The 25,612-nt window shown below is 45.1% G+C and overlaps 1 protein-coding gene across 2 annotated transcripts in view; it reads left to right on the forward strand.

Moving 5' to 3' along the window:
* Positions 1-25,612, forward strand: part of LRRC49 (leucine rich repeat containing 49) — a 208,775-nt gene that overhangs the window by 63,907 nt on the left and 119,256 nt on the right. The window lies entirely within an intron of this gene.

The following is a 25,612-nucleotide window of genomic DNA, read 5'->3' on the forward strand; positions in this document are numbered from 1 at the left end:
CGTGTGACCTGTCTTAAGCTACAAGTCTGCAGTCATTTTATGTGACTGCGGATTTCTGAATTCTCACATCCACGCACTGCTTGCTGTTAGGATTCTCCGGTACCGATGCTGGGAACTGGCAGTCATGTGACTGCATGTATGCGATATGCATACTCTTGGTCACATAACGACTAGATGGGCGAAACCTCGGTCAATGCAAATGTATTGAGTGAGGCCGAAAACAGTCCAGTCGGAATGTGGCCGGGTTATGCATACCTACGGTCATATGACCACCCGCTTCCGACGCAGTGCGCACTATGGGAGAATTCACAAGTCTGCAGTCACATAAAGTAGCTCAAAGGGTTGTCCACTACTAGGACAACCCCTGCTTCAACTAGATGTTCGGCCCTGATAAAATAAAAAAAAGCCTATACTCTCCTCCCATGCCTGTTCCATTCCAGCGGTGTCGGCACTCGCGATCCCGGGGCTGTGATGCAGTGGAATGACACGTGGTGTCCGGCGTCCAATCAGCGCTGGCGTCACTGTCTCCGCCTTCAGACAAATCAAACATGAAGAAGAAGTCCGGGCTGCAGCTGATCCCAGGCTTCCTCTTCATGTTCATTTCAACAGGAGGCGGGGACAGTGAAGCCAGCACCAAGTGTCATTCCACCGCACCACAGCGCCGGGACCGCGAGTGCCAACACCGCTGGAACGGAGCTGGCATGGGAGGTGAGTATAGGATTTTTTATTTTATCAGGGCCAAACATTTTGATCAAGAAAGAGTTGTCCTAGTAGTGGACAACCCCTTTAAGTTACTTCCCTCCAAAACCTCTGGATACTTCTCCTATTGTACCTTCACTACAAGAGCAAATTTAGTGCACAGACCAGAATATGCCTAATTTGTCATCCAGCTACTCCAGAGGCAGAGGCAGTTTTTAGTACTGCCAAAGGTATCACCGCACCAAAATATACCAATGTTTACTGTGGCACTATAGAGGAACTCTGCAATGGCAATTGATCTTTCAGTTTCTGCTGTTGTACACCACTAATGTACCTAATATTAATTAATCTTGGCTATCTAACCTCCACTACAACACCCATTACTACTAGTACAGCTTCTCGGCTACGGTTTGCTGTGAAAAGGAGATCTACAATTATATGTTGTTGAGAAAAATGAAAACGAAATATATGTTTAACGTATGTGAGAAAATGTTTGTAGAAAGATTATAAACAAGGAAAAATCAAGAAGTACAAAATGTTCACCAAAGCTATGCAGAATGAATCAAAATTGATGCAAAAGAAAGGAAGTGGTGACAATTAAATACAATGACAAGTTTAATAAAGTCAAAAGTTCATCAAGGTAGTGTTGATTTATGGCAGAAGTCATTACCTTGAGAGCCACATTCGGCTCTGAGAGATGGTCGTGAGCCACATCCAGTGACCCTTATCCCCAAGTAGTAACATCCTGCTCCCGCCACCCTCACAGTAGTGATACAAAGAGCCCCCATTATCGGCATAATGACAGCTACAGCTTCCCCACAGAAATAACACTGACGACGTATACTTACATCCAAGGGATCCCACCTTACCCTTATTCTGTATATCATCCTAAATCATCCTGTGTGCAGTCTAGCACTTAAAGGAGTTGTCCACTACTTTCACATTGATGCCCCATCCGCAGGATAGCACATCTATGTATGATCGGCCGGGGTCCAACACCTGGCACCCCGCCAATCAGCTGTTATCGGTGCCAGCGGCCGCCGGCCGGAAGTATTTACCTGCAGTGTTTGGCCATCCATCTGTAGTGGGCGCCGCGGGGTACTTATCATCCGCCTCCCATTGAATTGAATAGGAGATGGATGTGCATTAACAAATACCGGCCACTACAACTTGATAGCCAAGCACCACAGGTAAGGACTTGCAGTCGCCGCCGGCACCGATAACAACTGATCGGTGGGGGTGCCGGGGGTGGAAACCTGGCCGATCATACATTGATGCGCATCAATGTGAAAGTAGTGGACAACTCCTTTAATTAAAGGGGTTGTCTGGTCCAAAATGATAAGTCTGCAGTCTTATGAATCCCCCCAGTGCAAACACTGTGCTGTGCGGGCATTCGCCGGTTTCTGAGCTGGGACCAGCAGGTACATATGTGTTATACATACTCCGGCCAGAGCCCGTCCAGTGGGCACAGCCTCGCTCCGTACACTGGACGGCTGCATCACTAGATGGGACGTGGCCTCACTCAATACAAGTGTATGGAGCGAGGCAGCGCTAGTTTGGTTCTGGATGTTAGTATTTATAACACGTACGTACCCACCAGTCCCGGCTCAGAAACTGGCGTATCCTCACAGCGCACAGTGCGCACACTAAGGGGATTCATAAATCTGCATTCACACAGTGACTGCAGACTTATCATTTTGAACTGGACAACCCCTTTAATCTCTCCAACCCCAAGGCCAGTATATGCACATCTAGATCTGCTCTTCTGTGAGGGCTACTCACTAAAGTCACCATCTAGAGACCTGCTCTTCATAGTTATTCGCTAGACATGGTGCTAATGCACTAAGGTGGCCGACAGCTGGGAGCCACACGTCATGGGTCCTCGAGCCAGAGCTTGGGGATCCCTTATTTATGGTATAAAGTGAGGTTAATGACCTGGATTTATGGATGCAGTAATGAAGGATTCATTTAACAATAGGGCCATGTCAGCTGTGTTTAACAGTCCAAACAAAGTGTATGTGATTTCATGTAAATCATGCCCACTGCGCGTTTATAAATGCTGCAGAACTGTTTTTGATTCCCTTTTTTTTTTTTTCAATATAGACTTCTATAACAGCTGATCAATGGGGGAGCTGGGTCTCTGTCCCCCACCAATCTTATATTGATGACCTAGCCTGTTCTCCGATGTGTAGAAGAAAAAAAAAAAAGTATATACAGTACAGACTAAAAGTTTGGACACACCTTCTCATTTAAAGATTTTTCTGTATTTTCATGACTATGAAAATTGTACATTCACACTGAAGGCATCAAAACTATGAATTAACACATGTGGAATTATATACTTAACAAAAAAGTGTGAAACAACTGAAAATATGTCTTATATTCTAGGTTCTTCAAAGTAGCCACCTTTTGCTTTGATGACTGCTTTGTACACTCTTGGCATTCTCTTGATGAGCTTCAAGTGGTAGTCACCGGAAATGGTTTTCACTTCACAGGTGTGCCCTGTCAGGTTTAATAAGTGGGATTTCTTGCCTTATAAATGTTATGATCTGCTACAAGCACTAAGGAAAGAAAGGAGATCTGTCCATACAATAGAACTAAGCTAGATCCCTACGATGTAACGGGGAACCTCCTGATCCTGCGATCAGACCCGCTAAAGTCCTCGGCTAGTCTGTACGAAGACCTATAGATGCAAGGGATCCCTACAAGAACTAGGGACTGGGATAAAGTTGGACACCTCCTAGCAGAAATTGTAGCAGTAAAAGACAAACACAGAACATAGAACATAAAGGTCCGAAGACCTAGCTAAACTGACTGAGAAAGGTAACTAAGCACCAGGCTAACTTAAGAGTAGAAATTACAATGAAGTCCAGCAAGGCCAGGAGGGCGGAGCAGGATTAAATAGGCAAAAAAGGTCATGTGACCAGCAAACTAGAAAAAACCTAACAGGAGAGTTCTAACAGTACCCCCTCTTCTAAGAGGATCCTCTGGATCCCCTAGGCCCCGGCTTATCAGGAAACCTCCTGTGAAACGCTCTGACAAGTCTGGAAGCAGAAACATCATCCGCCCTCACCCATGAGTTATCCTCGGGTCCGAAACCCTTCCAAGCGACGAGATACTGCAAACTCCCTCTATACCGCCTAGAATTTAGGATGCAGGAAATTTCATATTCCCCGTCCTCCACCACCGGAGGAACAGTGGCAGAGGCGTCACCATCCGACACATCAGCTCTTTTCAACAGAGAAACATGAAACACCGGATTAATCTTCCAGGAGGTAGGAACCTCCAACCTAACAGCAGATTGGTTAACTATCTGAAGCACCTTAAAGGGCCCTACAAACTTGGGACCCAATTTTTTAGAAGGAATCCTCAATCGCAGATTCTTAGAGGACAACCAAACCATGTCACCAATAGCAAACAAAACCTCTTGCCGTTTCCTATCAAAGTACCTCTTAGATTTTTTGTTAGCCTCCTGAAGATTACCACGCACATCCTTCCAAACTCTCTCCAAATCACCGGAAAAACTCTCCTCCTCAGGCACAGCCGATACCAATTTGGAGAATGACCCAAAAGACGGATGTCTCCCAGAACAACAAAAAAAAGGCGAACAACCAGCAGAAGAGGATGTATGGTTGTTAAGAGCAAACTCAGCAAGTGGCAGAAACTCAGACCACCCCTCCTGATTGTCTGCCACAAAACAACGCAAGAACTGCTCAACATCCTGATTCTTCCTTTCTGTCTGGCCATTAGACTCAGGATGATATCCGGATGAAAACGACAAATGAACTCCCAACCTGTCACAAAAAGCACGCCAAAAATGAGCCACGAACTGAGGTCCCCTATCCGAAACAATGTCAGTAGGAACGCCATGTAGTCTGACAATTTCCTTGACAAAGGCCTTAGCGAGTGTCTTAGCGCAGGGCAGTTTGATGAAAGGAACCAAGTGACACATCTTGCTAAAACGGTCCATGACCACCCAGATGACTGTGAAACCCTCAGAGGGGGGGAAGGTCAGTAATAAAGTCCATAGCCAGATGTGTCCAAGGTGCACTAGGAACCTCCAGAGGGCAAAGCAACCCCGCTGCAGGAATATGTGAAGACTTAGATCTAGCACACATCGTACATTGACGCACCCACTTAATGACTTCCTTCTGCCATCCAGGCCACCAAAAACTGCGACCCACAAGTCTCTTGGTCTCAGAAATTCCTGGATGACCTGCCAACCGAGACTCATGACACTCAACAAACAAATCTCTCCTAAAGGTCCTAGGCACAAACAACCTCCCATGGGGAGTGTTAGATGGGGCATTCTCCTGTGCTTTAAGAATCTCATCTTCCAAAACGGAGTCCAATGCAGCAATCACAACACCTTCTTGTAAAATGCTCCCCTCCTCCTCAGCACCGACCATGGGAGAAAAGCTGCGAGACAAAGCATCAGCTTTAACATTCTTGGTACCCGGGATGTAAGTAACGAAAAAATTAAACTGCGAGAAAAAAAGTGCCCACCTAGCCTGACGGGCATTCAAGCGCTTGGCAGCATCAAGCTAGATCAGATTTTTATGATCAGTGAAAACCTGAATGGGAAATTCAGCACCTTCCAAGAGATGACGCCAGTGTTCAAATGCGAGTTTAATCGCCAGCAATTCCCGATTACCAATATTGTAATTAAGTTCAGTCTCAGAAAATTTTTTTGAAAAAAAAGCACAGGGATGTACTCCATCCTTGTTTTTCTGAGACAACACCGCACCGACCCCCACCGAAGAAGCATCAACCTCAACCAAAAACGGCTTAGTCACATCAGGCTGCATAAGGATGGGAGCAGAGCTGAACCTCTCCTTTAGAAACACAAAAGCTTCAATGGCCTCAGTAGTCCACTGAACCGCATTAGCACCTTTCCTGGTGAGATCGGTCAGTGGTTTGACAATAATAGAAAATTTTTTAATGAATTTTCTGTAATAATTGGCGAAACCCAAAAACCTCTGTATCGATTTCAAACCAATAGGCCTAGGCCATTCCTGAACCGCCAGAACCTTCACAGGGTCCATCTCAAAGCCCTCGCTGGAGATAATGTAGCCCAAAAAACTAATTCTCTGTACAGCAAACTCACATTTCTCCAGCTTAGCAAAAAGCGAATTGTCAATTAATAACTGTAATACCTCACGTACGCTCCGCCAATGAGACTCCAGATCCGGTGAATAAATCAGAATGTCATTCAAATACACAACCACATTTTTGCCCATCAAAGGTCTAAGGATGTCATTAATAAGATTCTGAAAAAATGCTGGAGCATTGGTAAGACCAAAAGGCATAACCAGATTCTCAAAATGACCCACAGGAGTGTTAAAAGCAGTCTTCCATTCATCACCCTCCTTCATGCGCAACAAATTGTATGCCCCCCGGAGATCAATTTTAGAGAACCACTTGGCCCCCACTAACTGGTTAAACAAATCAGGAATCAATGGCAGTGGGTAAGGATTGCGTACAGTAATTTTATTAATCTCACGAAAATCCAGACAAGGACGTAAACCGCCGTCCTTTTTTTTAACAAAAAAAAATCCAACAGCCACAGGAGACTTGGAAGGCCTAATGTGACCGGCGGCCAAGCTTGTCTGTATGTATTCCTCCAAAGCCTTTCTCTCAGGAATAGTAAGATTAAATAAACGACTTTTAGGAAGAGTCGCTCCAGGGACAAATTCAATGGTACAATCATAGTCTCTATGGGGAGGCAAAATTTGTGACTCCTCCTCAGAAAAAACTCTCCAAAAATCCTGAATAGGTACAGGTAATTCCCCTTTTTCCACCCCAGCAATACGTCCGTTACAACACTTGTCATAACACTTAGGGCTCCAGGACTTAATTCCATTGGTAGACCAATCCAGTACAGGATTGTGCAATTTTAACCAGGGTAACCCCAAAATTACTGGAGAAGGCAAATTATTTAATACCACCAAATCCAAATTTTCTTGGTGAATACCATTAATAGTGAGGGGAAATTCACAGACCTTGTGAGTAACACTCTTCAAGGGGGAGCCATCGACAGAAACCACAGCAATAGGGGAAGACAAACGTTTGGGTTTTAATTTAAGTTTTTCCAAGAATCCCCCATCAATCACATTCAGAGTAGAACCACAATCCACAAATATCCGAAATTCAATTAATTCTTCCTGAGCAGCAGTAGTAGCAGAAAGAAATACCCCCTTAGAATTTAAACAGGCAATACGGGTTTTAACTGACCTTTTTTTTTTCTTTGTTCATACGAAGCACACAGTTCTTAATAAAATGGTCAGATTTCCCTCAATAAAAGCACAAACCTTCAGAAGATCTGCGGTCTTTTTCCTGAGAGCGGGGTGCCATCGCCCCAATCTCCATCGGCTCTCCAAAGTCAGTACAGACCCTCTCAAGACTCGGAGCTGATATGGCAGAGGATTTACTCTCATTAACCCTTGCACGCAGTCTCCTGTCCACCCGTATAGCTAATTGCATTGCCTCCTGCAAGTTTCCAGATGTGGGATAAGCAATCAGCAAATCCTTAACCCTTTCACCTAGCCCCGCAAGAAACAAACTTTTCAAAGCTGAATCGTTCCACCCCACCTGGGCAGACCACCGACGGAAGTGAGAACAATATTTTTCCACATTACCTGATCCCTGCCTCAAACGTCTCAATTCAGTCTCAGCTGATGAGACACGATCAGGATCATCATACAACAAACCCAAAGCAGAAAAAAAACTATCCACTGATCTAAAGCATGGATCACTAGGTTGGAGAGAAAAGGCCCATCCCTGAGGTTCTTTGCGCAAAAGTGACATTATGAACCCTATGCGCTGTGATTCATCACCAGAGGATCTGGGTCTCAAACGAAAATACAACAAACAAGCAATTTTAAAGGAAAAAAATTCTTGTTGATCACCAAAAAATAAATCAGGCAAACGTACCTTTGGCTCCACAAAATGTCCTCCAGAACAGCCACTCACGTGTTGTTGGAGCTCGGCCACCTCCAGAGAGAGTCCCTGCAGGCGTTGAGCCAAATCCTGAACCGACACCATGATGGAAACTGGAAGTCTTTCCTTAGAGATATTTTTGGGCTGGACTTACTGTTATGATCTGCTACAAGCACTAAGGAAAGAAAGGAGATCTGTCCCTACAATAGAACTAAGCTAGATCCCTACGATGTAATGGGGAACCTGATCCTGCGATCAGACCCGCTAAAGTCCTCGGCTAGTCTGTACGAAGACCTATAGATGCAAGGTAGGGATCCCTACAAGAACTAGGGACTGGGATAAAGTTGGACACCTCGTAGCAGAAATTGTAGCAGTAAAAGACAAACACACAACATAGAACATAAAGGTCCGAAGACCTTGCTAAACTGACTGAGAAAGGTAACTAAGCACCAGGCTAACTTAAGAGTAGAAATTACAGTGAAGTCCAGCAAGGCCAGGAGGGCGGAGCAGGATTAAATAGGCAAAAAAGGTCATGTGACCAGCAAACTAGAAAAAAACTAACAGGAGAGTTCTAACAATAAGTGGGGTTGGGACCATCAGTTGTGTTGTCCAGAAGTCAGGTGGATACACAGCTGATAGTCCTACTAAATAGACTGTTAGAATTTGTATTATGGCAAGAAAAAAACAGCTAAGTAAAGAAAAACGAGTGGCCATCATTACTTTAAGAAATGAAGGTCAGTCAGTCCAAAAAATTGGGCAAACTTTGAAAGTGTCCCCAAGTGCAGTTGCAAAAACCATCAAGCGCTACAAAGAAACTGGCTCACATGAGGACCGCCCCAGGAAAGGAAGACCAAGAGTCACCTCTGCTTCTGAGGATAAGTTTATCCGAGTCACCAGCCTCAGAAATCGCAGGTTAACAGCAGCTTAGATTAGAGACCAGGTCAATGCCACACAGAGTTCTAGTAGCAGACACATCTCTACAACAACTGTTAAGAGGAGACTTTGTGCAGCAGGCCTTCATGGTAAAATAGCTGATAGGAAACCACTGCTAAGGACAGGCAACAAGCAGAAGAGACTTGTTTGGACACAAGGAATGGACATTAGACCAGTGGAAATCTGTGCTTTGGTCTGATGAGTCCAAATTTGAGATCTTTGGTTCCAACCACCGTGTCTTTGTGCGACGCACAAAAGGTGAACGGATGGACTCTACATGCCTGGTTCCCACCGTGAAGCATGGAGGAGGAGGTGTGATGTTGTGGGGGTGCTTTGCTGGTGACACTGTTGGGGATTTATTCAAAATTGAAGGCATACTGAACCAGCATGGCTACCACAGCATCTTGCAGCGGCATGCTATTCCATCCGGTTTGCGTTTAGTTGGACCATCATTTATTTTTCAACAGGACAATGACCCCAAACACACCTCCAGGCTGTGTAAGGGCTATTTGACCAAGAAGGAGAGTGATGGGGTGCTACGCCAGATGACCTGGCCTCCACAGTCACCAGACCTGAACCCAATCGAGATGGTTTGGGGTGAGCTGGACCGCAGAGTGAAGGCAAAAGGGCCAACAAGCGCTAAGCATCTCTGGGAACTCCTTCAAGATTGTTGGAAGACCATTTCCGGTGACTAGCTCTTGAAGCTCATCAAGAGAATGCCAAGAGTGTGCAAAGCAGTCATTAAAGCAAAAGGTGGCTACTTTGAAGAACCTAGAATATAAGACATATTTTCAGTTGTTTCACACTTTTTTGTTAAGTATATAATTCCACATGTGTTAATTCATAGACTTGATGCTTTCAGTGTGAATGTACAATTTTCATAGTCAAGAAAATACAGAAAAATCTTAAAATGAGAAGGTGTGTCCAAACTTCTGGTCTGTACTGTATATATATATATATACACATACATGGTGGTCCAAAAGTAGGTGGACAGAAAGTGTAATAATGTTATGAAGGGGGAGATTTCAGCAGCAGAAGGGAAGGAAGGGAGACACAAATCCATTACTTAGTGGGTAGGCGGAGCCCCATAGGATAGTTCGCCTCAGATTAGAAAAAGTGGCGACCTGCCTCTCCAGTTTTAAGGCTCCTCCTACTCCCATGTTCTCCAGTCTTTTATCTGAGGTCTCAGAGGATAGTCGCTGCCTTGGCAGCTCCTCAGAAAAGTTTTTTTTTTTTTTATATATCCAGCGAGACCTGGACCCCCCGTGGTCTAGAGCAGTGATTTTCAACCTTTTTTGAGCCGCGGCACACTTTTTATACTTAGAAAATCCTGGGGCACACCACCAACCAAAATAGCACAAAATGACACTAAAACAGTCATATTATACATATAGTTAATAATATAGATTCTAAATTTATTTTACTCACTCAGTGTGAAACCTGGGCCTGTTTCGATAAACACAAAAGGGATATCCTGGCAGGAATGGTGGAAAGACACACACGAAGCTCTTCCTCAACAGTTCTCAGTTTCTCCCTGTTTTTAGTTTTTATCGCAGTCAAGCTTGAGAAGCCCAGCTCACATAGATATGTGGTTGAAAATGGGAGCAATGTCAAAATAGCTTTGTTGGCCAGAATGGGGAACTCCTTGGCAACAGATAACCAAAAACTGTCCAAAGGAAGATCAGCAAACTTTAGCTTTAAACCGCGATCTTGCTTCAGTTCAACGAGTTCCTCTTGCTCTTTTAAAGTCATGTCCTTTCCAGCAACGGATAATGAGCTGTATGGGTCCCTAACCCAGTCAAGGCATTCTGTGAAGGCTGAAGAGAAATAGAACGATAACTTCTCCTCAAGAGTTTTCAAATGTCTGCCAATTGCTTCGCACATTGCAGCAGTATTGTCATCATGCAGTTTCTCGGTGAGTGGGAACATCTGAAGGTTGCCACCCTGCACATGTTGTTGCCAGAGCTGCACCTTTAAATGGAATCCGTTCATTTTATCAGTGCTTGTAAGCAGGTTTTCATTTCGACCTTGCATCCGTGTGTTTAGTTCATTCAGATATTGAAATATATCAGCCAGGTATGCCAGCTTTGCACACCACTCATCACTTGCAAGCAGCTTTGAATAATCGGACCTCTCATTTGTAAGAAATATTTTAAGTTCCTCTCGCAACTCATACACACGGGCCAGCACTTTGCTGCGTGATAGCCACCTGACCTCCGTGTGGAGCAATAAGATTTTATGTTCCGCTCCCATTTCTGTACACAAAGACGCAAATAAGCGACATCTCAAAGGTCGCGTCTTCACAAAGTTCACTATGCGCACAACATCATCCAACACAGGAGCTAGATCTGCTGGTAAGGTCTTTGCAACGAGGGCCTCACGGTGCAAGAAACAGTGGGTAGCAAGAACATCTGGGTTTCTTTCTTTAACCCTACTTACAAAGCCTTTGATGCGCCCGACCATGGCTGCGGCTCCATCAGTGCAGACACCTGTGCAGTTTTCCCATGTAAGTCCACTTTTATCAAAATATTCCGATGTGACTTGGAATATTGCCTCTCCTGTTGATTTTTCTGTCAGTGCCTTGCAAAATAGGAAGTTTTCTCTAATGGCTTCACCATCCACAAAACGCACATTGGCCAACAACTGACAATGTCCACTGATATCCATCGACTCATCAAGTTGCAAGGCAAATTTCTTACTGATGTGCACCTTTTCCAAAACAACTGTTTCAATGTCCGCAGACAAGTCATCAATCCGTCTGGCAATTGTGTTATCAGAGAGAGGCACTTTAGCTATCTCTTTAGCTGCTTCAGGGCCAAGCATCTCATTTACAATAGCTTTACAAGCTGGTAGTATTAATGTTTCTGCCACAGTGTGGGACTTTTTTGATTTAGCTATGAGTTCAGCAACAAGGTAGCTAGCTTTGAGGGCTCTCTCATTTACCTTTGTGCTTTTTCTCAAAAAAGTTGCCCCTTTCTCATTGTTTGTACGTAAGCGTACAAAATACTCCATCGGTTTATTTTGAACGGAAGGGTGTTTCGTTTGGAGATGGCGTTTAAGTTTGCTTGGCACCATAGCGCTATTGGAAAGCTTCTCACCACACACCAAGCACAGTGGTGTTGGTGCTGTCGCATCCCCAGTGGAAGTAAATCCAAATGAAAGATAGCTTTCACTGTATTGCCTTGAGCTCACCGTCTTGTCTTTTTTCTTTTGTCGAACTCTCATACTAGGGCCTTCATTTGTGTTATAATTGTGTCCAGGGTCCTGTTCGGCATTTGCCTTTTCCATTCTTAAATACTTCTCCATCACTGCTGAGATAGTGTGCGCAGCCACACACTAAAATAGAAGAGTATTACATTATCTGCCACACTTAAAGGACCTCTGCTAGGCATATTTCATTCCTGAGGGCTTAAAAAGCAGCTCTCGTGGTGACAAGAAGCTGATTTAAACCCCCCAAGAGTGAACTTCGCGAGAGCTGTATGTGTGTGATAATAACAGATATTACTACGGTCTGCATTTCCTGCTTGAATTGACACTAGTGACGTAGCACTCAGCTTTCTCTATAAGTAGAATAGAGCCGGCTGCCAAGTGCTACGCCACTAGAGTCAATTCAAGCAGGACATGACTGCTGAAGAACGGTACCAATATCATTTATTATTCCATACATACAACTCTCACGGAGTTCACTCTTGGGGGTTTTAAATCAGCTTCTTACCACCACAAGAGCTACTTTTTTAGCCCTCGAGTGAAATATGCCTGGCAGAGGTCCTTTCAATAAATTATTTATTTTAAAAAAGTGAAATAAAAAAGGATAACCCCCTCATATATTCAATCCCATGTAACCTCATAAATACAGTCCCACGTATATGAGCACATGATTATCAGCATCATATACTGTGGTGATGTGCACTGTACAGCGCCACAGTATATGGTGCTGATTATTATGTGGCTCATATACTGCAATATAAAGGGGTACAATGAGAAGTACTATGGCCATGAGGCCAGAGTACAAGTGCCAGCTCATATACTCAGCATATGAGCTGGTACTTGTAGTACTCCAGCCTCATGACTATAGTATTTCTCATTTTACATTTCTCATTGTTATATGCAGTATACTGCTGGAGTACTAAAAGTACCAGCTCATATGCTGAGTATTCTGCCAACAGTTCATATACTCAGGCAAAAGCTCATATAGTCAGCATTATTGGCGGGCATTACCTTGGCGGCGGGCAAATGCGAGAGTCTCTCCGCTCTCAGGATGACGCTCCGGCCTCGATGACGTCATTAAGTCGCGCGAGGTTCAAAGCTTGCGTATGTGTTATTGTACACGTCTCCTACATTGTAAGACGGCGTGACTGCGCATCGAGCACATTGCCGGGAAAGAAAAAAAACACAGGGGGCACCATAGTTTGGGGAACTTTCCCCGCGGCACACCCGACCATGTGTCGCGGCACACTAGTGTGCCGCGAAACACTGGTTTGAAAATCACTGGTCTAGAGGTCTGAGGGGGTCTCGGCACTACTGAGACCCCTGACCCTCCCCTGGCGGCTCTGTGTACCCCTTGAGGAGGTCCCCACAGAAGCCTGCCAGCCCCGGGGGATACAGGGCGCTCCCTGGCAGAGGCGCACACCACATCTGGAGGTCCCTACGTGTTCCGCCGTAGGGGGGAGCAAAGGGCCACGGCGCCACACATCCCTGAGGATCTCTGTGGCGTTCAGCCGGGTAAGTGCTCTTTTGTATAAGAGTGCCTTAACGGCTGCGGCAGCAGCCGCCGTTTCTATAAGTGTGACTGCCTGTGTGTTTTTGTCTATTGCAGATGCTGCCTTTACTGGGGGGAGCAGAAACGGAGGCCAGTAATGTTTATATGTGGCCCCACATTGCTTAGCTTCCTGCCGTGTATCAGGCAGGAAGCTTTTTGTATAGGCGCACACTTTTTCTTTTCTTGCTTCCTGCCTTCATAGAGGCAGGAAGCTCTCTGATAGCGCGGGCTCTGTCGGGGTGTGTGGCTTAGCGGGGGCGTGGCTTAGCGGGGGCATGGCTTAGCAGGGGCGTGGCTTAGCGGGGGCATGGCTTAGCATCTCCTGGCTTCCTGCCGTCATATCTCAGGCAGGAAGCTCTTGGTTTGGGCGCGCGCTGTGTCAGTCCCTGCTTCTCCTCCGGCTTCCGTGTTCCATCGGGCACCTCCTGCTCTCTGCTCCCCGTCCACCGCCACATACTCAGGAGGAGCGGTCGCCGCGGTATCGGTGAGTTCCCTCTGCCTTTGGCAGAGGTTCCCTGACAGCTTTTTTCACTTTGGCTAACCTGCTAGGGAGACACAGTGAGCGCTACCGCTTCTCTTTTGAAACTATTTACTTCGCTGACCTTAGTAGGCAGTGTAGTATTTTAGTTGCAGTGATATTAACCCCTTCTAAACAGAATGGTTCTTTAGGGTTGTTTTTTCTTTTCCTGGGGAAACACCTTGTGTTTGAAGGCGCTTCTCCCAGTTGATTAAGTTAAATTATTTGCTCTGCAGCTCTGGGGTAGCTCTCTCTAAGGGTGAGCTTTAACCCTTCAGAGCTTGAGGCATACAAAAAAAAAAAAAAAAAAAGAAGAGTTTTGAAAACAGGCTGTGCAACTTTCACACTTTTATTTGCCATCCTTATTGTAACATCCTGGTATCTGGTGTGGGTGGCATGTCGGATCAGGGGCCTGGGAGTGCGGACCGCTCTCCTGATCCGTTCCAAGTTCGGTTGCACGCTTCTGATACACCCAGGCCTTCCACGACGTCAAGTTCGACTCTTAGTGATGTTAAGGTGGAAGTGCTCACTCGCTCCATTGATAGTCTTTCTAGCCTCCTGGGTCAGTGGGTGTCAGCCAGATCGCATCCGTCGCCACGAGGAAAAAAGCGCCGCAGGACTGTGGCACTATCTGCCTCGCACAGCGCATCAGAGGTTTCGGTTTCACCAACGAGTTCGGTTGAGGAAATCTTTGATTCCGAGGAAGAGGATCGACGAGGTCGCTCTATTTCACTTTCAGGCCGCGTAGATGTGCTTATTAAGGACATGCGGGAAGTGTTACAGCTGTCTGAAGAGCCGGCAAGACCGTCTAAGTCTGCCCGGCTATATCAGGAAACGCGCCGTGCTCGTCCAACGTTGCCTGCGCATGAGGAACTTAACGAGGCAGTGGAGAAGGAGCGCCGGTGTCCGGATAAACGCTTCCAGGGGATGCGGTTTTTTGATGCTCTGTATCCCTGCGCTAAGGAGATGGTCCTTCTCCCGAGGTGGATATATCCCTGTCTCAGTTGAGCAAGTCCTCCTTGCTTCCGGTTAAAGGGAAAGCCAATCTTCAGGATCCTCTGGACAGGAGATCGGAGTCAGCGGCGAAATCCATCTATGAAGCCGCAGGTCATGGTTTCCGAGCGGCCTTGTGGGCCGGTGAGGCTTCCCTGCGGTGGTTGGATCAGCTGCGAACGGCATGGCAAGAGGGGACTCCGCGTTCAGAAGTGGAAAGGCTTTTTCAGTTGATGGAAGAAGCCATGTGTTATGGCAGGGATGCAGTACTGGACACTACTTCAATTTTGTCCAAGGCTCAAGCTTCGGCCGTCACAGTTAGAAGAGCACTGTGGCTTAAGCAGTGGACCGGAGATACAGTATCCAAGCAAGGTTTGCTTAGTCTTGCATATAGGGGCGGTCAGCTTTTTGGTTCGGACCTTTCGGAGCTGATTGCCAAGGCCAAGGACAAGGATGTTTCTCTGCCTCTAAAGAAGGCAGCGGCATCCACATCTGGCAGGTCAGGGCCCGGTAGAGGTCAACGATCTTTTCGGACAAGGGGACGATTTGGTCAGCCTTCTTGGAGATCAGGTCGTCCTTCGTCCTCCGGCAGATCCTCCCAGAAATCTCGTACTCCTTGGAAGCAACAGTCCCGTCAGGACAGACGGGAGGTTGACAAAAGATCCGCTAAGGCTAATTGACGCCAGGGATCCCCCCGAGGGTTCTCGGGTGGGAGGTCGTCTGCTACAATTCGGGTCAATTTGGGCATCCCACATATCGGACGCCTGGGTGACGCGGGTTATGTCGGCAGGCTATTTCATAGAGTTTCATTCTCCACCTCCAGACAGGTTTCGTCAGACGTGCATTCCATCCATGCCAAGGCTGGCTGCTGCACTGTTACAGGAGGTCGACTCTCTCCTGCAGCAGGGTGTGGTGGTTCAGGTTCCTCCGGAAGACCAGGGAAGGGGTTTTTACTCCAACCCTTTTGTGGTCCCCAAAAAGGAGGACAAGTTTTGCCCGGTACTGGATCTCAGAGATTTGAACATTTACGTCAGAACACGGAAGTTCCGCATGGAGTCTCTCCGTTCGGTGATAGCGACCCTGTCGCAGTACGATTTCTTGGTGTCTATCGACATCCGCGATGCCTATTTGCATATCCCTATCGGCAGGGCTCGCCAGCGTTTTTTGCGTTTCGCCATAGGTCAAACCCATTACCAGTTTGTGGCCCTACCATTCGGGTTGGCCTCGGCACCCAGGGTTTTTACAAAGGTTCTGGCTCCTCTCATGGCGCTTCTTCGAAGACAAGGGGTTACGATCCTCCCCTACCTGGACGACCTGTTCATAGTGTCGCCCACAGCATAGGAGGCGATAACAGCTCGCGACCTCTCCCTTCAGTACCTGATGGACTTCGGGTGGCTGATCAATTGGAAGAAGTCGTCATTGGAACCAGCGCAGTCCATTCTGTTCCTGGGGATGCATTTCGATACAGTTCGGGCAGTTGTGTCTCTGCCTCCTGTCAAACAGGCAAACCTTCGGTTTCTGGTCCAGGCTATGAGGTCGGCGTTGTCAATGTCCCTTCGGGAATGCATGCGCCTTCTGGGTCAAATGGTGGCAGCTATGGAAGCAGTACCATTTGCACAATTTCATTCCTGGGATCTCCAAAATCTTATTCTGACACATTGGGATCGATCTCTGACTTCTCTGGATCGCTCGGTCATTATCTCCCGCAGGGTGCGAGAGTCTCTTGGATGATGGTTACGTCCAGAGACTCTATCCCTGGGGAAATCCTTCCTTCTCCCGAGGTGGTCGGTGATTACCACCGACGCCAGCCTAACGGGTTGGGGGGGAGTTTGGAACGACCTCTGGGTTCAGGGGGTCTGGTCGTCAGAGGAGTCGTCTCTCCCGATCAACATTTTGGAGTTGAGAGCGATATTTCTCTGCCTCCAACATTGGACGGTCCTTTTGAACGGTCTACCGGTCCGGATTCAGTCGGACAATGCGACGGCGGTCACGTATATCAACCATCATGGCGGGACGAGAAGTTCCAGACTCATGATGGAGGTCTCTCGGATCTTGGTTTGGGCCGAGTCCAGGATTCCAGCAATCTCTGCGATCCACTTCCCAGGTGTGCTGAATATCTCGGCTTACTTCCTCAGTTGCGAGCAGGTGGATCCTGGGGAATGGAGTCTCCATCCAGATGTTTTTTCTCTGCTGTGTTCCCGTTGGGGGACTCCTCAGGTGTACTTGATGGCGTCCAGGCTGAATGCCAGGGTTCCGACGTTCATGTCCAGGTACAGGGATCCGGAGGCTGTGGCGGTAGATGCTCTAGTAGCCCCGTGGGACCAGTTCGAGCTGGTCTATGTATTTCCGCCGATATCCTCTGGTAATCCGACGGATCAAACTCGAACGAATATCAGTAATCTTGGTAGCACCGGATTGGCCACGAAGAGCGTAGTATTCGACGCTGGTATCTCTTCGAGCGGCGCTTCCGTTTCCACTACCCCTTCGCTCGGACTTGTTAAGCCAGGGGCCCATTCGTCATCCGGACCTGAGGTCACTTTGTTTGACGGCATGGCTCTTGAGACCGAGATCCTGACCCATCGCGGATTTTCGCCCGAGGTCATTGCTACCTTGCAGGCAGCCAGGGGTCCAGCTATGACTAGGATTTATCACAGAACTTGGGAATCTTTCTATTCATGGTGTTCTGGATCTTCAAGAAACCCGAGGGTTTTTTCAATCCCCAACTTCTTGGCTTTTTTGCAATATAGTTTGGCCAGGGGTCTAGCGGTTAGTACTGTGCGGGGTCAGGTATCTGCACTTTCCGCACTTTTTAGAAGGGCTATTGCCTCACGCAGGGATGTGCGTTCTTTTTTTTCGCGGAGTCGCACGTCAGTTTCCGCCGCGGAGGGCAGTTGTGGCTCCGTGGCGGCTTAATCTAGTCCTGGAAGCCCTTCAGCATAGGCCTTTTGAGCCTATGGATTCTGCTAAACTTTCGTTACTTTCTTGGAAGGTGGCCTTCTTGGTGGCAGTCACCTCTTTGAGAAGGGTGTCGGAGTTGGCGGCACTATCTTGCTCGCCTCCTTTTCTGGAATTCCTTCCGGATCCCGTGGTGCTTCGTACCCGTGAAGATTTTTTACCTAAGGTAGTGTCACAATTCCACATTAATCAGGACATTGTGTTGCCTTCTCTTTGTCCAAAACCTAAGAATCCAAGGGAGCGGGCCTTGCACTCGTTGGACTTAGTGCGGGCATTGAAGTTCTATCTTACAATCACACAAGGTTTTTGGAAGTCGGACTCTCTTTTTGTGATTTTGGCTGGTCGTCGGCGTGGTCAACATGCTTCCAAGGACACGATAGCTCGGTGGATCCGTTCGGCTATCCTGGAAGCGTACCGGCTCAAGGGCGAGCCTTGTCCGGTTAAAGTTCAAGCTCATTCCACGAGAGCCATTGGTTCATCGTGGGCTTTTCGTCAGGGGGCCTCGGCAGTGCAGCTCTGCCGGGCGGCCACCTGGCGCTCCGTTCACACCTTTACTAAGTTTTATAAAGTGGACGTGAGTGCTTCCGCTGATGCTCCCTTGGGACGCAGGGTCCTGCAGGCGGCGGTAGTTTAAGTTATCTCTTTGTTTATTTTTTCTTTGTTCAGCGCGGTTTGCGCTCTTGCCTAAGTTGTTGGGGTGTTGGAGATTCTGCCACTATTTCCCACCCTTAAGTGAGGTACTGCTTTAGGACGTCCCACTAAGTAATGGATTTGTGTCTCCCTTCCTTCCCTTCTGCTGCTGAAAGTCGGATTTTGGTAAGAACTTACCTGTAAAATCCTTTTCAGCGAAGGAAGGAAGGGAGACACAGCACCCTCCCAGGGCAGAAGTGTTTTTTTTGTGTTTCTAGATGCAGCGTCTCCTTCCTGATGACGATCATCTGGACTGGGTTTAGCGCTCTACGACTCTCCTTCCAGTATCGCCAGCTCTACACAGTTGTCAGGTCCAGTGAGGTATGCCTAGGACTGTGTGTTTCTATTACATAACCTGTTTTCTCTAATTTCTGAACTTTCAGAAGGGGATGTGTTGTTCTGCTGGTGTTGTCTGCTCTTCCTTAGCTTGTGTACGGACTGGAGAACATGGGAGTAGGAGGAGCCTTTATACTGGAGGGGCCAGTCGTCACTTTTTCTAATCTGAGGTGAACTATCCTATGGGGCTCCGCCTACCCACTAAGTAATGGATTTGTGTCTCCCTTCCCTCCTTCGCTGAAAAGGATTTTACAGGTAAGTTCTTACCAAAATCCGACTTTATCAAACATGGTGTAAAGTGAAACTGGCTCAGTTGCCCTTATTAACCAATCAGATTACACTTTTCATTCCTCACAGACTCTTTGAAAAATGAAAGGTGGAATCTGATTGGTTGCTAAGGGCAACTGAGCCAGTTTCACAGATCTAGTTTTCACAGATAGATCTCCCCCAAATATGTTTTCTTTTCAGATAATTCAGATAACACATAATGGCAAATAATTTAAATACAGATCAAAGAAAATGGATTTTAACTGAGTATTGTAAATCTCAAAATGCTGAAACCGTTAGAGCGAATTGGGTTGAAACATTTGGTACTCAAGACCCAAAGAGACAAACCATTTACCGCATTCGTGACAAATTCAATGCCACTGGCTCAATCCTTAAGGCTCCAAAAACTGGTCGACCCAAAACAGTCTGTACAGAAGATAATAAAGAACTTGTTGCTGAAACATTTGTTCAGAGTCCAAAAAAGTCCACCAGAAGAGCCTCTTTGGAATTGGGATTTTCACGAGCTTCTATCATGCGAATCCTGAAATCTATTGGGTGGAAAGCTTATCGTCCACATCTAATTCATGGTTTATTGGAGGATGATCCAGACAAGTGGCTGCAATTTAGTGTTTGATAAATCTTCACCTTCATAACCTTATTACACTTTCTGTCCACCTACTTTTGGACCACCCTGTATATATATATATATATATATATATATATATATATATATATATATATATATATATATATATATATAAATCTCTCAATCTTCTCCATTCTGTCAGTCCATGAATATGGAGTGCTATCCGTTAAAGCGACAGTACTCATCCGATTTTTACGGTCGTCTGTATAAGCCCTAAGGACGGGTCATCAGTATTATACACCAGGACAACCCCTTTAACATGATAAAAAGGCAAAGCCTAACTTTTCTCCTAAAGTGACTTGACTTAGCATGCCACAAGAACTGCGATTTACTATTCTATACATTTGAGTAGTTATCCATGGACGTGTAGTTCAGATCCTGAGTGTCTGAGACCTAAGGAAAATATTTCCATGATTTACAAGTATTTGCATGTTACAGATTTGCTTAATGTCGGTACATGAACAGTTTTTGACCTCTAGATCACTTACATGTTTTAGTATCATGAGCACGTGTATGTCTTTGTGTGCATATGTGCATATATTCACAGGCATTTGAGTGATACAGAACTGGTAAGAGGACCTGGTGGCCAGTTTTTGCTATTATTTTATTACCTCTGGATTCCTGAGTATTCGGCTTTTTTTTCATATTAAATCTGCCATACGATTCTAGAGATTTGGGCCTTTTTTCAGAGCTAATTTGTATGGTCTTTATTAAGGAGGCGTGGCTCAGAGGGTAATTATGCAAAGCATAAAGGTAATTAAAACAGAGGGTAATTATGCAAAGCATCCTAAAGACACGCCCCCAGAGAATCCTGTGAGCACCGCCCCTTTTGTAAAGATCATAAAATTTAGCACTATATTAAAAAAAACATATCTCCATATAACCATAGCTTATGGTGTGTTAAAAAAAAACAAAAAACAAGGGGAGCAGCGCCAATAAAATAAGAACAAAAACTAGCCATTTTTTACAATTCTTACAGTTCCTTTTTAATGTTAGCTGCTGTGTAGCTTTTAGCACTAACCTTTTATAGTTTATTCTGCTTTTATAGCAATTTTCATCAGCTGATTATTTATATGGTGAATAGCAGTATTAGTAGAACTATAAAGCTCAGAACAAGTACTGCTGTAAGGCTATGTGCCCACATAGTGTTCTTGTAGCGTTTTTGCGGCGTTTTTATGGCCGCGAAAACGCTTGTAAAACGGTCTGCCATGCAAAGCAATGTGCATTCGGATGTGCTGTGCACATGGTGCGCTAATTAGCGCGCCAAATTCGCATTGCGTTGCAAAACGCAGCATGACCATTTCTACCGCGATTACGCTGCAAATTTGCGGCCATGGAGGAACATTGAGACGCAGTAAACCCACAGGTATATGTGGATTTGCTGCGTTTCAATTAAATTCAATAGCCACAAATTTGCAGTGTAATCGCGGTGCGTGTGGTACCCAGGATGAAGAGGAGACTACAACTCCTCTTGATCCCGACTACCACGCGGTGAAAAAAAGAAATAAAAAAGTTAAAAATAAAAAAAAACTGTATACTCATCTCTCCGGTCTCCTCCCGGCCGCGTCCCCTCTCCTCGGCGTCCCGCAGTGTACTGTCAGGACCTGCAGTGACGTCATTTAGTCACCTGATGGTTACGCGACCGCTGACGTCTGCGGTCAGGTGATGGTCGCGTGACCATCAGCTGACTAAATGACATCACCGCAGGTCCTGCAAGTACACCGCGGGACGCCGAGGAGAGAGGGCGTGGCTGGGAGGAGACCGGAGAGGTGAGTATACAGGTTTTTTTTATTTTTAACTTTAATTCTTTTTTTATTTTTTTTATTATTATAGATGCAGCATTTAAAGCATCTAAGTTGGTCATACAATATAAATCTATGCTAGTTGCATGGATTTATATTGTGTGACCAACTTGTCAAGCACTTTTCCAAGTGATGCTCAAAATCGCTTGGAAAAGTGCTTGAAAAAACACATGCGAAAACGCATGTAAAAACGCTTCTCTCTGGCAGAAAAAACGCATGTAAATCTGCATGCGTTTTTTTCTGCCAGAGAGAGGCAAAAACGCTCTGCATCGTGGGCACTAACCCTAACACATTCAGCTATCCGTAGCTAGTTCTCAATCTATACTGTTATCACTGTCTTAACATATAGAGATAACAGTGCATTTGAACAAGCACACAGCTACAGTCTGAGAGAGTCCTGATTTTGAGGGCCAGGTGATTGTGAGTCTACAGGATTGAAAAGAGCAGCTTGTCAGGAGCTGAGCTGAAGGGTGGAGGGAGGCAAGTAGCGAACTACTGTGCAGAAATCAATGGACTGGAAAGAGCTGACTGGTATGTTTGACGTTAAAGGGGTATTCCCATCTCCTAGATCCTATCCCAATATGTAGTAGGTGTAATAATAATATTAGCAAATACCTCCAGTTAGAAATGTAGTATAGTTTTTCTGATTTGCTATATCTCTTTCCTCATGTACAGGCATTGCAGGATCTTGCTTATCCATGGTTACAACTACTGATCTAGTGAGAGTTAGCTAGATGCTAGTGGTCGTAACCATGGATACATAAGGTCCCGCAAAGCCTGTACATGAGGAAAGAGACATAGCAAATCAGAAAAACTATACTACATTTCTAATTGGAGGTATTTGCTAATATTATTATTACATCCACTACATATTGGGATAGGATCTTGGAGATGGGAATAACCCTTTAACTCCTCTTTTGGAATGTAACTGCTGCGCACTCTTGGCCAGGGTCTGTACAGCCATTAATGGCAGAGTTCCATGAAAACCAGCTGTACACTGTGTAAGATAAAAGCTTTCTTAGCCAGAGAATGACAGCAGATAGCATGAAAATGAGCAAGTTTGCTTTGTTTTTAACTAACTAAAGCAATGTAATAACATGAGAATACCCCTTTAATAGTAAAGAAAAAACAGCAGCACTCCAATAAGTAAATAAATTCAAAAGGTGAATTTGTAATTTTTTCTCCCATAATATAATGTGCAATGTTTCACTTTCGCATGGAACCTTTTTTTAAGCCTATATACATGTGCTTCTCACAAAATTAGAATATCATCAAAAAGTTAATTTATTTCAGTTCTTCAATTCAAAAAGTGAAACTCATATATTATATAGTCATTACAAACAGAGTGCTCTATTTCAAGTGTGTATTTCTGTTAATGTTGATGATTATGACTTACAGCCAATGAAAACGCAAAAGTCATTATCTCAGTAAATTAGAATAATTAACAAAAAACACCTGCAAAGGCTTCTGAAGTGTTTAAAAAGGTCCCTTAGTCTGTTTCAGTAGGTTCCACAATCATGGGGAAGACTGCTGACTTGACAGATGTCCAGAAGGCAGTTATTGACACTCTGCAAGGAGGGTAAGCCACAAAAGGTCATTGCTAAAGAAGCTGGCTGCTCACAGAGTGTTGTATCCAAGCATATTAATGGAAAGTTGAGTGGAAGGAAAAAGTGTGGTAGAAAAAGGTGCACAAGCAACCGGGATAACAGCAGCCTTGAAAGGATTGTTAAGAAAAGGCCATTCAAAAATTTGGGGGAGATTCACAAGGAGTGGACTGCTGCTGGAGTCATTGCTTCAAGAACCATCACACACAGACGTATCCAGGACATGGGCAACAAGTGTCGCATTCCTTGTGTCAAGGCACTCATGACCAATAGACAACGCCAGAAGCATCTTACGTGGGCCAAGGAGAAAAAGACCTGGACTGTTGCTCAGTGGTCCAAGGCGTTGTTTTCAGATAAAAGTACATTTTGCATTTCATTTGGAAATCAAGGTCCCAGAGTCTGGAGGAAGAGTGGAGAGGCACACAATCCAAGCTGCTTGAGGTCTAGTGTGAAGTTTCCACAATCAGTGATGGATTGGGAGCCATGTCATCTGCTGGTGTAGGTCCACTGTGTTTTATCAAGACCAAAGTCAGCGCAGCAGTCTACCAGGAAATTTTAGAGCACTTCATGCTTCCCTCTGCCGACAAGCTTTTTGGAGATGGAAATGTCATTCTCCAGCAGGACTTGGCACCTGTCCACACTGCTAAAAGTACCAATACCTGGTTTAAAAACAACAGTATCACTGTGCTTGATTGGCCAGCAAACTCGCCTGACCTTAACCCCATAGAGAATCTATGGGGTATTGTCAAGAGAAAGATGAGAAACTCCAGACCCAACTATGCAAACAAGCTGAAGGCTGCCATCAAAGCAACCTGGGCTTCCATAACACCTCAGCAGTGCCGCAGGCTGATCGTCTCCATGCCCCGCTGCATTGATGCAGTAATTGATGCAAAAGGAGCCCCGACCAATTATTGAGTGCATTTACTGAACATACATTTCAGTAGGCCAACATTTCGGATTTTAAAAACATTTTTCAAGCTGTTGTTATGAAGTATTCTAATTTACTGAGATAATGACTTTTGTGTTTTCATTGGCTGTAAGCCATAATCATCAACATTAACAGAAATAAACACTTGAAATAGATCACTCTGTTTATAATATGAGTTTCACTTTTTGTATTGAAGAACTGAAATAAATTAACTTTTTGATGATATTCTAATTTTGTGAGAAGCACCTGTATACTATTTTATGCATAGGAGGGAGGAGTGGTTGTCTTCAGTGGGCTCAGTTTTAACCGTTAGCTGTCTACAAATGTATAGAAAAGTTTTGTCTTAGTGATAATACACATATTAGAATTTAAATTGATTTACTTGTGTGTATGTGTATGTTGCCACCACATGTTTCAGAGTATGGAAATTGTACAGGAGAGATCCTGGTGATGGACAGAGCAGAAAAGAAGACTCTACATAGACTAGAGATTACTTGTAGGGTGGAATCAGGGTTTGTCTGGAAGGGGAGGTTGTGGGATGCATTGTATGTCAGTTTCAGTTTTTCAGTATACCTCCACTAGTCAATTAAAGGGGCTGTCCAGTTTATTATAAAAATGGCACACAGTACAGTTTGTTTTCTTATTTTAAAGCAAAACCAGCTTGTGTGCCATTTATCTGTGTAACCGGACAACACCTTTGAGATGAAAGACGAATAGTTAAAAACTAGAAAGACAATGAGCTCAATAGGGTCTTATCCGGGTTAAAATGGAAAGATAAAAAGCGGAATTTGCTCACCTTGTGAGGTTGTGAACGTCACAACCCCTATGTTAGCTGAAGAAGTTAGCTGCTGCAGATCCACAATATGGAGTAACATACGAGACTAGAAGTAAGTGGAGATAAATCCGCCTGCCAATGGTCCAGGATGTATTAGGAGACCGAAAAACGTTTATATGGGATTTTTATTCATCAACGCGTTTCGAAGTCCACATTCTTCATCAGGACAAACCACAATAACCATTAGTCATTAATCAATAATCAGTCATTATTGTTTAGTCAAAGTTGATGAAAAAGAAGCAAATTCGAGAAATGTTGTGGAGGTGGTAAAATAAACAGCATAGTGGCGAAGTGGCTCAAGCACAGTAACTTTGCAGTGCTGGGTTTATGGGTTTAAATTCCAAAAAGGACAACATCTGCAAGGAGTTTATATGTTCTCCCCGTGTTTGCGTGGGTTTCCTCCGGGGTCTCCGGTTTGATCCCACACTCCAAAGACATACTGATAGGGAATTTAGATTGGGATCCCCAATGAGGACAGTGATGATGTCTGTACAGCGCTGACTAATATGTAGGCGCTATATAAGCAAGCCTAATAAATAGATTAAAAAAAAATATCTAGAAACAGTAAACCTTTGAGACAGGAAAGTATGGAGTGAGTTGAAGGTCCAGTAGGGATGGTTGAATGGTCTGGAGAAATGTTGTATTTCATAGTATCCATTGAAAGCCGTAACCTTTACTTACCCGGTCCACTATGAAGAGATGCTGTTTG

The sequence above is a fragment of the Phyllobates terribilis genome, unplaced genomic scaffold (assembly GCF_046119375.1).
Source record: "Phyllobates terribilis strain yellow unplaced genomic scaffold, ASM4611937v1 Scaffold_11__3_contigs__length_659146591, whole genome shotgun sequence".
Taxonomy (NCBI): Eukaryota; Metazoa; Chordata; class Amphibia; order Anura; family Dendrobatidae; genus Phyllobates; species Phyllobates terribilis.